Source organism: Nylanderia fulva, unplaced genomic scaffold (assembly GCF_048542155.1).
Source record: "Nylanderia fulva isolate GAGA-0341 unplaced genomic scaffold, ASM4854215v1 Scaffold30, whole genome shotgun sequence".
Lineage (NCBI taxonomy): Eukaryota > Metazoa > Arthropoda > Insecta > Hymenoptera > Formicidae > Nylanderia > Nylanderia fulva.
Window position 1 is genome coordinate 1,692,958 of NW_028190369.1, and position 17,029 is coordinate 1,709,986.

Sequence of the window (17,029 nt, forward strand, 5' to 3'; positions counted from 1 at the left end):
CTTCCGCGAGGAAGCTCGGGCGTCCAAGTGACAGATCGCGGCGGACCAGAGTATAGTAGTGCCTCGTCGTCGTCGCCGTCGTCTTCGTGCCGCTGTTTTCGTCCCTGTCGCATTTCCGTCTGTCCTCTGTCACTCTCCGTGTTGGACCGTTCCGGAGTATATCGCTAGATCCTGGAAGTGCTGTGTTTTCGTCATCGTTCATCCCCTGCGAGAGGCTCTACCGCGGAGAAAGATGCCAGTGCGTAAACAAGGTGGTAAGCTCGTACATGTCTTAAGAATGTTAATTGCGCTGACGAATCGTTCGTCGTCATTCGAGAGCAAATTCGTGGGAGCGCAAGTCGCCACGGAGAGGGGTGGCTGCAGTGTTTGTATGGGTCACTCGGTCAACTGTTATTCGGACTGACAGATCGCGTGCACGTTGCTTCTTCCTTTCTTAGCGGAATGTCATCACCTGCGAGTCACGTCGTCTTTTGGAAATTTTAGGAGCGCAGGATGCTTGCTTGCGTAATTATTGTTACGGTATATGTTGATACAGCAGTGATCAGGTGTTCAGGTTTGCTGATCGTTTTTTAGCTACTGCGCGCTATTCTCGCGACCTTGAGTTCGCGTATCGTGGTACGTATAATTCGGGCGATCGAAAGTGACATTCGAACTCTTCGACGTCTTGATAATCGCGCAAAACTCGTCGGAGCATTGGCCACGTGTAATGAACTCGCGACCCTTTTTCGGAGCAAAACGAGGGGTTAAAGAGGATAGCTCTCGGCTGCGTGCGGTCTCTTAATTTTCTCGTTATCTTTTACACGGTAGATACGCTATAAAAATCTAACAGGAGATCCGCACATACACGTGTAATATAAAATGAAGTACGTTATGGCAAGTATACCATGCGTCGTATGTTTCTCGTTTTGATACGCATCATCGTGATAAAACTGCCTGCGCGAATGCGGAAATTGTACGACATCGAATCACGAACTACGTGTCATGTTGCAACTGGAATTGACTATTGTATTGTGCATTGAAATGAAGTTGAACGTCTAAACTCTTTAACGTTGTTCTTCTTATAGAAATGTATTTAAAATTTATTATAAAAGGATATGCTTTTGTGCTCATTAAATATACGTATAAATACATATAAATATATGTATAATTATATATAATTTACATATATATTGAATATTTAATATGAAAAATATTTCAAATTTAATAGGAAAATTTCGTTTTATATATTGTAATATTATTCATATATACATATAATATTTAGATTTATAAATTTATTTTCTTATTTGATATATTAGAATTTTTTATTTAGAAATTTCGTTAGAAAATAATATAATTTGTATACATAACATTTGTATACATATTTGTATAACATAATGGATTCTGTCATAATAGACAACATTTCAAATGCATTTAAAATGAAGTATAATTTATTGTAATATATCAGATATTTTTTCTTTTATTTCAAAATTACATAAGAGCTTCACGAAGGGAGGAATTAACCGTATTGTTTTCGCGTTTAATCTTCGCACGTGGACCACAGGGCCAATATCGGAGACATGCGGGGATTCTTCTCGTTTATGCGATTTTCTTTGATATAGGCCAGTCTGGCGATGTCGCAATAATCGCCGTCGTCGCGGCATAAGCCAGTGTTTGAACAGGGGCCAAGAAAACGCAATAATTTCGGCTCTAGGCGAGGCTCTTTTGCCACGGTTATGCGACGAGTAACTCACGGCCATGGGCTCGGTCACCACTAGCGTACCGACGATTTTGCTCTCGAAATTGCACTCTTGGTCGCCTTGCTTTTAAGTGACGGCGTATTTCAAGTGAACGCTCTCTAAAGCTAACCTTGCTCTATAATAGCGAGATATTTCAGATTTCATCGCCGAGTCAGAATATCTCGTGGAATTTTGAATTTAGAATTGCTTTTAAATTTACAATTTTCTTTATCACATGCAGTGGCAAGATAATATTCATTGCAGCATTTCACATATGTGTATATCAATGTTAACTCTTACACTGGACGTGCAATTTAAATATGAAATTTGAATATTTCATGATTATATCTCACGCTTTAGATAGTTTTAACATTTTTTAAAATATTACATTGAAATATTGAAATATTAAACATGTATATAAAAGTATATTTTATTTTATTATGTTAAATTAAGTGAAGAATTTTCATAGACTGTAAAAACATGGCAATACTTTTTAGATTTCTTTTCGTGTATTCCAATAATTTTCTGTGTTAAAAATAGACTATTTAATTTTTGTAAAATTTCGAATTTAATATTCAAAATTCAAACGTAATTCACTTTAGCCATTTAATTAGAATCTTGTAGTGACAATATGTATGGGTGTTTGTTTAAAATCACGTCGCACCGTAACAGCGCATAAAGTTTTAGTATAATTTAAACTTGTCGTTTGGTTTAAATTTAACTCCTCCTTTAAATCACGAAAGCGGACGATCGCGAAATTTCGAAAGTTACTGGAATATATTTAACATTGAATCAATCTTTAATTATGCTATCGTCGAGGAATCGATCGTACTACAATGGAGATGGGTTTCTTTAAGTATATTTCTCGAGAAGTCGGAAGCGAAACTTTAGACTTCTCTTGAAGCCGCGATTGCTAAACTAAAAATGAAAAATTTCTTTTAATATTTCAAAATTACAATTTTTATTAAAGTTAAATTATTAAAGTTTTTACTTTTAATATGATATTTTGCAATATTTTTTTTACTATTAAACCAACTTATTATATATGAATATATGTAAGATAAAAATTGAAATATGTATATTACAGATAATTTTGTATTTTGATTGCATTTATTAAATTTAACAGTATTGTCTTTGACAAAATAAAAAGGCATAAATAATTGGAACTTTGGGGATATCATGAATAATGTGCAGTTTGTGATATTATGCGGAATTGTGTGAATCAGAGGTTATAATTCTAGAATGCCACGTGTTTGTGAGCGTGGTGCAGCAGCGCGTCAAACAGTCTCGCGTGAAAAATCGATATCTCGGGGTTCAAATATCCCAGCTGTGTTCCTGCCGTATTTCGTAATATTTTTTACAAATGTATACGTTATATTATTATATTTATTGAAATTTACAAATTTTTCTAAAAAAAATATGGCTCGGAGTTAGCGATTGCATTAAAAAACACAGTCGTGTAGAGAATAACTATTGTACGGTAGCACGTGCTGTGCGGAAACGAGGTAGAGGTAAAGGTAACGTATTGATTCTTTTCAGCTCTGAACTTCTGCGTATGTAGGCCACGGTGGATGTATTCAGAAGGGCATTCGGGCGTAAATAGCGTTAACGCTAAAATAGGCACATTCATTGCTAAAGTGATCAACGACAAGTCGGAAATATTTTTTTTTCTATAGAAGACTTTTTATACATGTACGTACATGTGTGTATGTGTGTGTGTGTGTATTATCAAAGCGGAAAAAAACAAAACACTTTTACAGTGCTGTTACGATGCTCAATAATTATTTAATAAATTTAAAAAAATATAATATATTAATAATCAATAATTATTCAATAAATAAAAAGAAAATATTAAATATGTGTATAATATTTATTAAATGGTTATTGAACATCGTAACAGTTTTGTAAAAGTTTGTTTTATTAATTTTTTCTGCGTTAATAATGTGCACTAATACACAAAAAATCTTCTATAAAATAAATTTATAAAATATATATCTATACTTTATAAAAATATTTTTTATCAACTATATACGTTATTTGAAAATATGTGCCATACTTGCGCTGAAATATCTTATCTAAAATTGTATATTGTTTTCATGTTTCTGCTAGTTATATTGCTGTCTTGGATCATTTTGCAAAAATTTAATTTTCTGTGTTATGGATTACTTGGTCAAACGTCGTAGTGCGCTTTTAATTTGTAAGACGAAACACATGGCAAGGTCGTAGCAACGATAGTTTTCAATTTCTGCAGTGTATGCGCTTTTGTAGACGAACCCACGAAGACGTGGAGAGATAGAAATACAGGGAGTCGTGGATGGTTTATGGCTCGGTAGTTTGCTTAGCTTGACAACCTACGAGTCTTATATGTTCTCTCGTACATGTGTGCAGTGCAGGTATTTCACGTACAGTATACAATTGCACGTGATCTTTCACCTCTTTATCTTAATTGGATATCGTATATTGTTTCACATTTTATCACGAAATATAAGTTGTAAATCTTTCAAAAGACATTATTGAATTGTAAAATTAAATTTTTGCTTTATCACAGGGTAGCACACAGTTATATATTTAATTTATTATAAAAATATTGTTGTCATTCGCTTTATGATATACTCGAAATTAATTTAATAAAAATTTAAATTTTACATTCCTATTATTTTAAATTAAGGACTGGATATATTTTTTGTATGGAATTTTTAAAATCCAATTATTGAATAAGAGAAATTACGCTATTATAAAAATATATACTCTTTTTTACTTTCAAGATATAAATAAACGCTTTGAATAAACTCTTGCGGATTGTGAAATGATTTCGAGCGAATGAAATTCGAATTCGATCGATGTCTGAAATATCGCAGCTATCGTGAGCAGAGACCCGTGGGCGTTTTATGTACAAGCTCTTTGTTCTCACACAATGTAATACTTTATCTTGTACATGTACGGCAAATACACGCTCGTATATGATAGAAGATGCGGCAATAAAGGACGAAAGAGGAGATGACATGCCTGATAATGAGAGCAATGAATGGGAAGTGGGGCAAGAGCTTATGTGCTCTTCCCAAAGCAGAGATGTGTTTGCCGTGTTTCACACAGGAGCTTCGATATTTACCTATTTACATTATATGTAGATAGATTGGTGTAGGTACTTCGACAGTCTGGTTTGTGTCTTTATAGTTATTGCCTGTCGTATTTTATAATCTCGTGTCTGGAAAAAAGTTTGATACTCTCGACTTGAATATTTCTGCGCAAAGTCTCTAAGTAGCACGATGTGCAATCGAATGCTTTTGCTGCATAGTTGCCATTAATACGATGACACCGCCACGAAATATAATAAATATAGTTGTATGATAAAATATGCAATATTATTTATGAAAAATAATCGGATATTAGAAGATTTATATTTTTATATCATTTATAACATCGTCAAATTTTTTAAATAAAAATATCTTATATCTCTGATAGAAACTTTTTACACACTACTTTCATGATTAATTTGTTTATTTATTAATTAAATTTTATTTTTAACATTCAATATTTTGAAATATTTGTAAAGCAATATTTCAGAAACGTTACATCAGAAAAAAAGTTATCAGAACTGTATATATTGTCAAGATAAAATAAATTTATCTTGATGTTTTTTTCTTTCGGCACCACTGAATAATAATGTGGTCGATTATTGGAAAAATTTTATTAACCGTGTATGAATTATCAATATACTCTTATACGAGTCCCTCTGTGGACTTTTCCTGTGTATTTTTAACAATGACGCTCTGACTTTCGTATTTTTATCATATGACGGTAGCATAATTCGGCGAACTCCATCATAAAGCATTATTGCAAAGGCCTGTTGTCGCAAACAACACCTGCTATACATACCATCTATAGACACTCGTTATATTCCGCTCGACATCCATCACCATTGTTTCCGACGACACTGTCGATCGAGAGTGACATGTTGGCTTTATTCTTAACCCGTCGAAGAAAATAGACATTTCAGCGAGATTCCTAGTAGGCGATAAATTAAACACGCGCCTCGTTATATCCCTTAGCATCTGCCTCATTCGTTTTCGACATGCAAATTTCTATCATAGACAAATAGAGATTGCATATTCTGCATATATTGCAGAAGGAAGATTTGCAATCTTTTCACAATTTTTGTAAATTAATAATACGAGATATTTATATACTATGTTAAAAAATACTTCACAGCATGTATGTTAAAAAATACTTTAGAGCAAACTGGTTGATGATCGATGGTTTTGATTATAATGCTACAAATTGTTTTATCGAAATTATATAGTTATTGCGATTCGATATTTAAATAAATTTCAATTATTTCCAATAAAATCTAATTACAAAGTTTTTGAAACCATCGGCTCGTGATACATCGGTCTCGGGATGTAATCTGAGGGATTAAAATCGCCACTCTCGATCGAAAATAAATGCGAAATCGACGTCGAGGGGGAAAGAATGGGGAAGGGAAGGTGCACTTTAAATTGGGTCTCTCTCTCTCTTTTTCTCTCTCGTCATTCCGGCAGCTTTAGGAATACACCTATTGGCAAATGCACCTGTACAACCGTGCAAGTTTCGGCAAAACAATTCGCCAGTGGCTTCCGGCTGCGCTGCGCGCGAAGTTTGCAGATATTTCATTGCATTGGTTTCTACCGTCAGGCCATCGTGCATTGGGGTTAACCGACCTCGTTAATGTTCGTTTAAGCCAGCAAGTATGCGCCTTGTTCCGCTTTTCATAACTTCCTGTCCCTTTCCACTTTGCTTTCTCCGCGTTTGCTTATTGACGATATTAATCTCAGCTGAATTTAGCACGATTAGATGTACGCGGTTGATTTCATTCCAACTTTCGATTTGCATTGCAAATTAGATAATAATTAACTCGATGATAGAATAATATGTGGCATACATTTCATTAAACAAAATCATAATGCGAAATTGAATATTCTGTAATGTGTTGTGCAATTTATATAACATGATGACAAATTATATCATTATGCAAAATTTGGTAAAGTAACTGATCGCATTGGAAGAAAAATGCTCAAAATCGATGCACGTAAAAAGATCAACAAGCTTGAACACGAAGCTGAAAGGCATAACTGGGATGTTGGCCGGAAGACTTTTTCATGTTTCGGTATTAGCGTATAGAGCTCTTGGCAAACTCTCTTTCATCGAACCGCAAAATGACTAAAAAAGTATCAGAGTCTCGTTGATCGAAAATGCACTTTCTTGCGAGTAAAAAAATCAACGTTTTTGCATATTCTAATGCAACGATAAATTAGTAACAATAAAATGCGAATGGTTATTAAAGATACAATCATTTTGTCGTGTTTTTTTTGCATTTTATATTTATTTTATATATTTATATTTATTTTATATTTATTTTTATTTATTTTCTCTTCCTTCTAATATATGTGTATAAGAAAACGCACTTGAAAGGATATGGCGATTTCATTGTTATATAGAACCTGCGCGAGAAATATTTTTTAAACTGGTCCGTACTCAAGACATCAAGATCGATATTGAATCCTTTTAAACGTTTCCTTTAGGATTTAGGGAACTGAATGTGCGAAGCGATATGCGATTATATTAAAGATACAATCATTTTGTCGTGTTTTTTTGCATTTTATATTTATTTTATATTTATATTTATTTTATATTTATTTTTATTTATTTTCTCTTCCTTCTAATATTATGTGTATAAGAAAACGCACTTGGACGGATATGGAGATTTCATTGTTACATAAAGCCTGCGCGAGGAATATTTGTCTCTTTTTTTTTAAACTGGTCCGTACTCAAGGCATATCAAGATCGATGTTGAAGCCTTCTAAACGGTTCCTTTAGGGTTTAGGGAACTGAATGTGCGAAGCGATGTGCGAGAGTTCGATCGTTAATGGACGGTGCATTTGCGAAAGGGATTCGTATCGATTAATATCAAGGCGAAGCGTAGGGAAATCAATAGAATTATTCGTGTCGCATACATTACTTGTGAGTGCTTCGATGGTGAACTTAATTGTATACGGAGGAGAATAATGTACGCCTGTATACGCGCGTGCACACGAATTTGTCCTGGTTCGTATTCGATGGCGAGTGATTAACATACAGTATTGCGCGCAATGAGAGGATAATTCTCGATTGTGCTTTAATATCGATAAACCACGTTATTTGCCTATGTATACGTATATTATTCAATACGCGCTCGCAAAATCAAAGCGCACATTATGTTCTAAATGCGCTGCAAATTATTTTGTTCCGATTCATAAATTAATATTAATTATGCCACACGTCATGCGTATATTATGTATTATTATAATTGGTTTAAATAGATCGTTTACAGTAGATTCTATTACGTTACAACAGAGACCTTTCTATCGTGCCGTTGATTCGGTTAGTCGCTCCAATTATTATTGGCCGATATCGCTACCGGGTTATACTCTGGTTCGGATATATTTGGCATCAAATGTTAGTTGTGGCTGCCAATTAGTATCGATAGTTTGCGTCTCGAGACTGAACGGTCCACTGAACGTTGCCACGTGGCATACGTCCGCGTATTGATCGCGTCACTCATTTTTTATACTCGTTGACGTATCTATACATGACATTGCTGTGCTACGCTAAATCTTACACAAGACTGTCCTTTGTTTTACTTTATAATGTATTTATCGTTAGGAAGATATAGTAAGATTAAACGTGTAATTGTAAAGAAACATGTATATATATCATTTAATGTTTGATAGATCTTGTCTTGATTTTATTCTTATAAGATTATACTTTTTTAATAATCACTCTTCCTATATACACAATAACTAAATAAATGATGTTTTAACAGATGGTCGGATTATTCAAAGTATTCAAATAATGTGTACATATTTAAATATTTAAAACAATTGACAAAGGAATAATACTGATATACTTAAATTTTTGTAATGAATTTGTGTACGTTAAAATAATACATTATTATCAATATCAATACAATAACTATACGAACACGGCAATTTTCATATATCTATATATATACGTATATTAATAAAATTAAAAGATTTTAACGCAGACGTCGGATTTCCGTTTCACATCACACGCATTGGCCGACGCGCGAGTCTCAAAACGTCATTACACAGTTATATACGCATAAATACGTATATACATACATCATCTACGTACACATACGGCTAGATCCTTCTAATGTAGGACGCAACCGACAAGGCTAAATTTAGGATAAGATGCAGCAGTCGAATCTTGAAGCGTGCCCACGCTTGTTGCTAGCGTGACGACTATCGCGTTGGGGTTTTTTCTTACTCGCACATCACTTCCTCCGCCGTTAGTCGCGAAAATTCTTTGATCTGTCTGCGAAGATTCGCTTTGATGAGTACAAAAAGGGAGCGGCTCATTTTCGTCAGCAGCCGCGACTCGAAAAAAAAATCGGCGAGATCCGTGTTTATGTAATCTTTGAGTGTCACGTGTCATCGAACATCACGTATTATAAGCAAGGCAAATAAATACCAACTGACTTGGCGGATTGCCGAGATGCACTATTGTTATTGTTAATATTTTGGGAATACATGTACATATATACATGCTTAATTTTTTAGTGACATACTTAATATATCAGTGGCGCATACCACTCTCTCTCTATATTTATCGATAAATGACGTTCATTTTAACTAGCGTTTATATACGCATATGAATATAGCTTTTCGAATGTAAAGTATTACATTTTGTGTGTGCTAACATTCTTTTCAGAGTGATTTGTCAAACTGACTACCATTTGTTACGGTTGATGATCTGGATCGTTACTCTATCTGGCTCGAGTTTCTCGTAACTTCTCGCATATATAATATATACAATTGTAAATATACTTTTTATTTTTAATTATTATTTCGCGTAATGAATTGTTTGTTCGCGCTTGGAAAGTGTCAATAGCGCGCTGTATTTAATCTCGTGTAAATTTTACAATGCAAAAGTTTTTGGCGACGAATTAATTTTGTAATTCAAAAAAGCACGTATTAATCCACATAGTCTGCGATTTTTGCGACATGTGGGCGCCAGTGATATCTGTCATATGGGTCATTATGTACGTAATGCAACGAAAAATAATGGGAAATCTGGATCACCAGACATCGAGAAATATAAAGGGTAAATAACTTTAGATTGTATTACATATTTTATTGTGTGTGTGTGTGTGTTTAAACTCCATTTCAAAGTTGAGCTTTTATTTGCTCTTTTTTCTTCTCGACTACAATTCTAATATAAACGTAAGAATTAATTGCACTAGATAATTGTGCAAGAAATACATGAAATAAAAATATATACACATAATTCCGTCCCGGTTAGAAATTTTGAATAATTAATTTCTTAAAAATTCTTAATTTGTAGATAATTTATTTTCGCATAGTATTCAATAATAAATCTGACTGATAAAATCGGTCACGATCGGGTGAATAATAGAATCGTGCTTGCTTTGTACGGTGAAACTGAAACCCCTCTTTTGATAATGAAATAGTCATATACCACGTGTGGAACTCGCTGATCGTTTCACAACAGAGATTTACGAGCAGTCCTACAATATGCAGAATTCGGCTGCAATACGAGCATGCGGTGGACGTCGTTATGCGACTTCTGTCTCGATACCTATGCTTGAATGTAATTTACATGATTTAGATGCAAGGTCACGTTAAGCTTTCTGGAATTCGATGTGCAATTTCGAATGTTGTATTACCGGATTAATTGAAAGCTGTCTGGACGCAGGAATGCGCGTTAATTGTTTCCAGCCATCGATATGGCACGTACATCGAAATTTACCTTGTTTAGTGTCTTTTAAGGGAAATGAAATTTTATCGACAAAAAATTATATTTTTAATTATCTTATTATTTAAAATCTACTACTGTGCGATTAATGTCATTATTTGAAAGAGAAGAAAAAGAGAGAGACAGAGTAAAAAGTGTCATTTTCTATTATTTTACACGTAGCTCGAATGAATCTAAGTCAGTGTTACGTAAAATAACATTTGGCAATGTTTCAGATCGGTCAGTTAAGCATACGTTTTTGTCGAAGGTCGAGAAAATTCCGCACAATAGATTCAACAGTTTTAGAATTAAGTGCATGGAATTCTATCGATTTATTTCGAGTTATTTCTCGGATTTTCAAAACAATCTATTGTTTTATAAGGAACTCTTTGTAAATAAAATAGAAAGATATAGTAAATAAATTCGGCAAGTAGATAGTAGATTGCAAATAATTTTTTATTTTAAAAATGAAGAAATAATTCACGTCACGTCAGAAAATGTTTTAATCATTGTTATGCATAACGTTAATTTTACGTTCTTTTTTTCTTGCGGCTCGATTTATCGCAGTTCTTTTAATTCTCACATCAGCCTCGAATATTTCAAAAAATTTATTAATTCCGAAATGGAAATTAGGAAAACCAGGAATAGACGAAGTTTAGGTAATGAAGGCAGAAGCGACGAGCAGCATAACCTTCGTTAATTGAATAACGCTGTGCTCTCGCGTATCTAGAAAAGTGCCTTAGACGTGTTACCCTCCTTCGCTCTCCTGTGTTTCCTTGCTCATCTTCATTACCTTCCCGTTTCTCGTTCTCATCTTGGATTCCTTCCCTTCCGTTTCTCTCATCTTCGTAACGTAACGAGACGAGGAATTGTCGGTACATCTGTTTAACGGAATACGAATGAGCTCTCGCTGTCGAGAAATAATTTTCATACGGCGTCAAGTCGATTTGCAGTTGAATATGGATTGGCGAAGTATGACGGAACGTTAATTAACAGCAGCGAAATATACTTCCTGTTTACTATCTTGGCATTCTTGAATCTACATAATTGATGTTATACATGAAATTAATGAATTCATAAAATGAAAGAGGCAAAGATGTCAGACACACACAATTGGGTCGGCAACATAATTCTCTGTACCTGAGACTTAGAATTATTTGGCGAGTTGCTTTATTTTTGCAATCACATTATTCATTAAGAATAAAAACGGAGCGTTAATCGCGCGAATCCAGATAGGATTCCGCGCGCAATTTGACTTCGACATGCGCCGGGTCAGACGGTACTCACAATCAGAGTTCACGTGTTTATCACAAGTCCGCGAGAGACAGATCGAACAGCTGGCGCCTTCGCGCCGCGTCGCCTACCTTGCCGTCTGTCTCCGAAATTTGCCACGGGGGTTACCCAGACATGACGTACATGCACGCTATTTTGGTCGGCTCGTGACGTCGTCCTCGGGACATCCAGAAATAAACCCGAAGATGTAACCACTCTTCTCTGTCTTTTCGATTATCTTCCGTTTCTACCTTCTTGTCCGAGCGAGATGCCATCCAACGATTATCGCGTTACGGAGTACATCAATAATTCAGTTTTCCAAATTTCTATTTTACGTTAATAAACAAATTAGTACAGAGTTTCGGAACATACTTTGTGGAAAATAAAATCGAAATTGGGTCAAAAGTTTACAAGTCTTCAACGTTACATCTTTAATGATCTTCGCCGTATATCAATTTCGCTTCTTCCGAATTGATCGAGAGGCTCTGCGATTACTACGTAGATTTCGTAACGACGAGCACCAGAAGAGCAAAGCACGACAAGAAAGATCTCTGACGATCTTATCTTAGGATGTTTTCAAGGCCTTTTATTCCCGCTGTCGTAAAATCGCATTATGCTCCCCAATAGCGGACGGGCGTTGCCGATCGATTTACCCGATTGAGAAAGGGGAAAAAGTTCACTGTAGCGCGATAAATCTTGGTCGTCTATTTTCTACTCTCGTGTAGTCGTTTTTCTCTTAGTTTCGCGGTTAGTAGTTCGAGATCCAATTGAGCACACTTTCACTCTCCCTTTCGTTTTATTTATTACGATAAATATCTATTTTCTTTTTTGTAACTTTGAGATGATAGATTTCTGATTGTGCTTAATTTCATTGATTAAGACAAACTATAATAATGTAATGCATCGAGTTCGACAATATCTTTAAAGAAGAAATTTTCGTTTCTTCTAATATCACTAGGAAATATATTATCGGCCAAAAGAATGAAGTAAATAAAGAGCTTTCTTTAGGCGACTGTTTGAGTGCATACTAGATCCGAAGAATGTTACGACTACGGGCACAAATAAGAAAAATTTAATTAGCGCTCTACTATTCCGCTTTTCTCTTCTCTTGGATAATGAAGTAACGCAGCAAGCTGGCCACTTGCGGGTACCGGAAGAATGGGTACAGGTAGGGCCGGAAAATGGTTGGAAGAACGGTGGCCGTTGGTACACGCTGCGACTTTGCTTTATTTTCCTTTTTCCTCAAAGTGGATCTCGCTCCCGAGAACGACGAACGCTTTTTCGCGGCTGGCTGCATCAAGCTGGCTTCTTCTTCCTCTTCTTTACCTTTCTTTCGCTCTGATCCTGCCTTTCCCCGGTGCCCTTTCTTCTTCTTCTTCCCTTTATTGCGTTTTATGTCTCCCTATCTCTCCAAGGTACTCGACATAAATATATTTCCGTACGGCAAACGGTGTCTTTAAACTTTGCGACCCGCATTCCACGCGCATTTATCCTTCGTACAAACGCGAGTGAGTTTCTTATCCGTTCAAATATTTTTTGCATACTTCTGTAACGATTGTAAGTGCATCAGTAAGTTAAAAACGAGAGTGAGATCGAGTTTGATATTCACTTTTTTTTTTATCTTTTTCTAACAGAAATTGTAAATATAACACAAAATAAATTAAATTTACGATTAATTCGACAATGATATCAAGTCGAAATTATTATATTATATATATTTTTATAAATTATTTTCTCTTACATATAAATTATTTTTTTTTACATAGACTGCAAAATAAAATGCAGAATGTTGATAAATAAAACAAATATATATATATATATGTACATGTATTTTTATTTTTAAAAAGTATTAGATTGATGAAAACTTTTTTTATGTGACTCTGAAACTGATAAAACAAAAAATGCAAACTTTTTGATTAATCCAATAAATTGAATTTTCTTTTCAAATATGAATATCGTACTTTTATTGTATTTTCTGGAACGATTCTGAATCGAATTGTTTATAAAGCAGCAGCTTATATATGTATAATGCTGATTTATCACAATTTTGATGATAGCAGGTCGCTTTTATGATAATGCTCATGATTTCCATGGATTTTATAATCAGTTTTTAGAATTTTAAATTTTATGCTCTTTTTATTTCGAAAAAATTTTTGAAATTTAATATCATAAGTCAAATTGTACAAAACAAATCTAAGAAATTCGTTGCATCAACTAACTCAGCACAAAAACAATTATGTGCAAAATTAGATCTTTAAAGTTTCATGAATTCTTAATTAAAATATGAGCTTAATTATATATATATATATATATATATATATATATATAATTAAGCTCATATTTTAATTAAGAATTCATGAAACTTTAAAGATGTAATGTAGTATATATTTTTAAAAGGAGTAAAATTCTGAAAAATATGAAAATTAAACTTTATATATATATAATTTCAATCTAAAACTGATTCACAATTAATTTTATCCGTCAACTTTTTTCATGCAAGATTACTTGTCCATGTATTTCATGTTAAATAAAAAAGTTTCTAAAAAGTATTGTGTGAAATTCAGGAACTATAATTCGTTTGTCTGAAATAAGCAGCTGATGTATAAAGAGATTTACATTTTATACTTTCATAAATATAAAAATATAGGTCAAGGTTGTAGACAGAACCAATCTCACGTGCCGTTTACTTTTTTGTGACATTTACACAGATGATTATTATCATCTCTTTCGTGACTGCATATACATAAAATTTGATATTAGGTACTTTATATGCATATAAACGTTATTTTATGTGATTTTTACATTTTTGGTTATATATACACATTTTTATTATATAATAAATTATTCGCGATATATTGTTTTTAGAATTATGTTATAAAAGTTTTTCTACTATAAAAATATGTATCTGTATAACGTAGCGTGCGAAAAAATTACAGTTTTTTAAAATCATAAATTTAGACGACAGCTTTTTTAAAATTATGGGTAATAAATAAAAATTGAAAAAGTCGTTTAATCGACCTTTTTTTCTTTGGTCTCCATGAGAAAATCGAGAAAGGAGGAGATGATTACGTAGCACTAGGATATAATGTCGTTTCTCCGTGACGTCATGGTTCAATGAGGTAGCTACGTAACCTCAGAGAACGTAAAACTAGGTCAGAGATGCAAGCAGAGAGCGTCAAGTCTGCAGTTACGTCGTTATCCTATTTTCTGTTTTTATTTGATAACTTATTTTAAAAGAGATAAAATCTTTTTTTTTCTCGTATCGCTTAATCGATGTTGTAAAAATGTTTGATGCATTATTAAAATTATAATTTATTATGAGATACATTTCTAACAAATATTTTATTGATGATTACAGGTGAGTCCAATTGCTTTGTCGACTACGAGGAAACTCCTGTAACTATGGGCTTCACGCATCGTCCAGCCCGAAAAAATGCAGGTATGATAGCGTATTTCACTTGAAAGGTATCATTTGTTTCGTATAAAATTTATATTTATTGCTGCTTGAATCTAACCAATTACTTCCATAGTCTATTTGTTACACGTGTTTTGATATACATATATGTATTGTAATAATACATATATATGATATGTATATTATTTAGCTGAGAAACAAATCATAAGACATGTTATTTGACAAATATATTTTGTCGTACATTTCATATTTTATCGCGACGAAATTGCTTATACGGGAAAAGTGGAATCACAAATTTTCAAGATATATAATAAAACTAAAGTATAATATAAATTTGAAAATATAATAATTATAATAAATCGTAGTTTTTTGCTCCTTGATTGACCTATTTTATAACTGTTGCAACGCATGTTTGTAAAGCTCGCGACTGGTCAAGCTTTACTATTTTTCATGACAATGAAACTACAACGTGCTTGCATACCATCGAAAGGATACGCTGTCGCACAGGTAATAGCGCCATTAAATTTCAGTGCAGTTGCATTGTATGACTCCTGCATTTTTTGCTTTATTGCTTGAACTTTTATTCATATTACATCCGAGTATACATTTTTTTAGTTTTCTACATTTATAATGATGTCTTGTTGTTTATTACTTAAAATTTGTGTAGGTTTTAAAATTTTATCTCATGCAAATAACTGTTTAAAAAATATTATAAAACCTTTTTTTAAGATTCTATTTATTTCTTGAGAGAGATTTTTATAAGATATTTTTAAAGTTACTTTTTATAAGAAAATTGATTAATTAAATATATCAATAGAGGGGACCTTGTTTTTATATTTACCGAAACGAAGTGCAGCAAAAGTTACATTCATTGTTTTCTTTTGAGCATCATTGTTGCTCAAACGTAGCGTCGTATTTTATGTTTTTTAGTTAAAACGAAGCATGTCTTTCGTTATTCTTTGACTCTCGCGGAATGGAGTGAGAGATACATATTGTACGACAGCTGCAACCGAGGCACCCGCTGAGATTTCGCTTCGTCGGAGAACAACGGCAACGTTGTCTTTCTTATGATGGAACGGAGGCACGAAGGGAAACTCGAATGGTTATTGAAGGAAATAGGTCGCCGAAAGAAAATTGCAGATTGTCACGTGAACCATTTCTCATGCTTTGATTCTTTGTCGAGGCTCCTTGAAACACGAATCTAGCAACAAGAATGCATTGGGAGTTTGAATTTTTCGATTTTGCCAAGAATATTGACTTATATCTGTTATTATTCATTCAATAACTTACGTGATGAAGGTAAACAAATTTGATAAGAAAAGCAAGTTTATTACATATTCCCTTCGTATCTCTTTCTCTCCTCCTTGATAATTAAAATTTTAACTACTTGCGAAATATATTCAAACGTACGTGGCTGCGCGTTTGGTGCCTCCCGCGAATAATTTTATCTTAAACTTTAAACTCTTACGTCACTGATTGAGGCAACTAATTCTCGCGTAGCTAAACTGCGGCGAGGCGGAGAAAACGCGCAGGAAGGCGTATCGTTAAGTTAAATACGTACGTAGAAAGGAACCGCAATTGCTTTTCCGACGAATGATTTTCATGAATATTCATTTCCGCATCCTCTTATAAGCGTCGTAAACACGGTTAACGTTCCTACGCAAAAACGCGAATTTATACTTTCATTTTCCACGGTTGTGTGCTTTTTTAATTAATACAATTCTGCTATCTTTAGTTAAAAGAAAATGTTTTCTTATAGCATAATATATTTTATATTTTACGTAATAGACACAGCTATTAATTATATTAATTGTATATTAAAATAAACTTATTT

General features: G+C 33.6%; 1 long non-coding RNA gene and 1 pseudogene across 2 annotated transcripts in view; one reads left to right on the top strand and one right to left on the bottom strand.

Annotated features, from left to right (window-relative positions):
- The first annotated feature begins 9,624 nt into the window (after window positions 1–9,624).
- Window positions 9,625–17,029, top strand: part of LOC146722535 (uncharacterized) — a 92,360-nt pseudogene continuing 84,955 nt past the window's right edge. Inside the window, exons 1-2 of the transcript XR_014925118.1 lie at window positions 9,625–9,857; window positions 15,139–15,219. The product of XR_014925118.1 is annotated as an uncharacterized LOC146722535 (transcript). The remainder of the gene's footprint in view (window positions 9,858–15,138; window positions 15,220–17,029) is intronic.
- On the bottom strand, window positions 10,947–11,861 carry LOC114930600 (uncharacterized). The gene is made up of 2 exons (XR_003819485.1): window positions 11,649–11,861; window positions 10,947–11,547 (listed from the first exon to the last, which is right to left on the bottom strand). It is a non-coding gene; the product is annotated as an uncharacterized LOC114930600 (long non-coding RNA).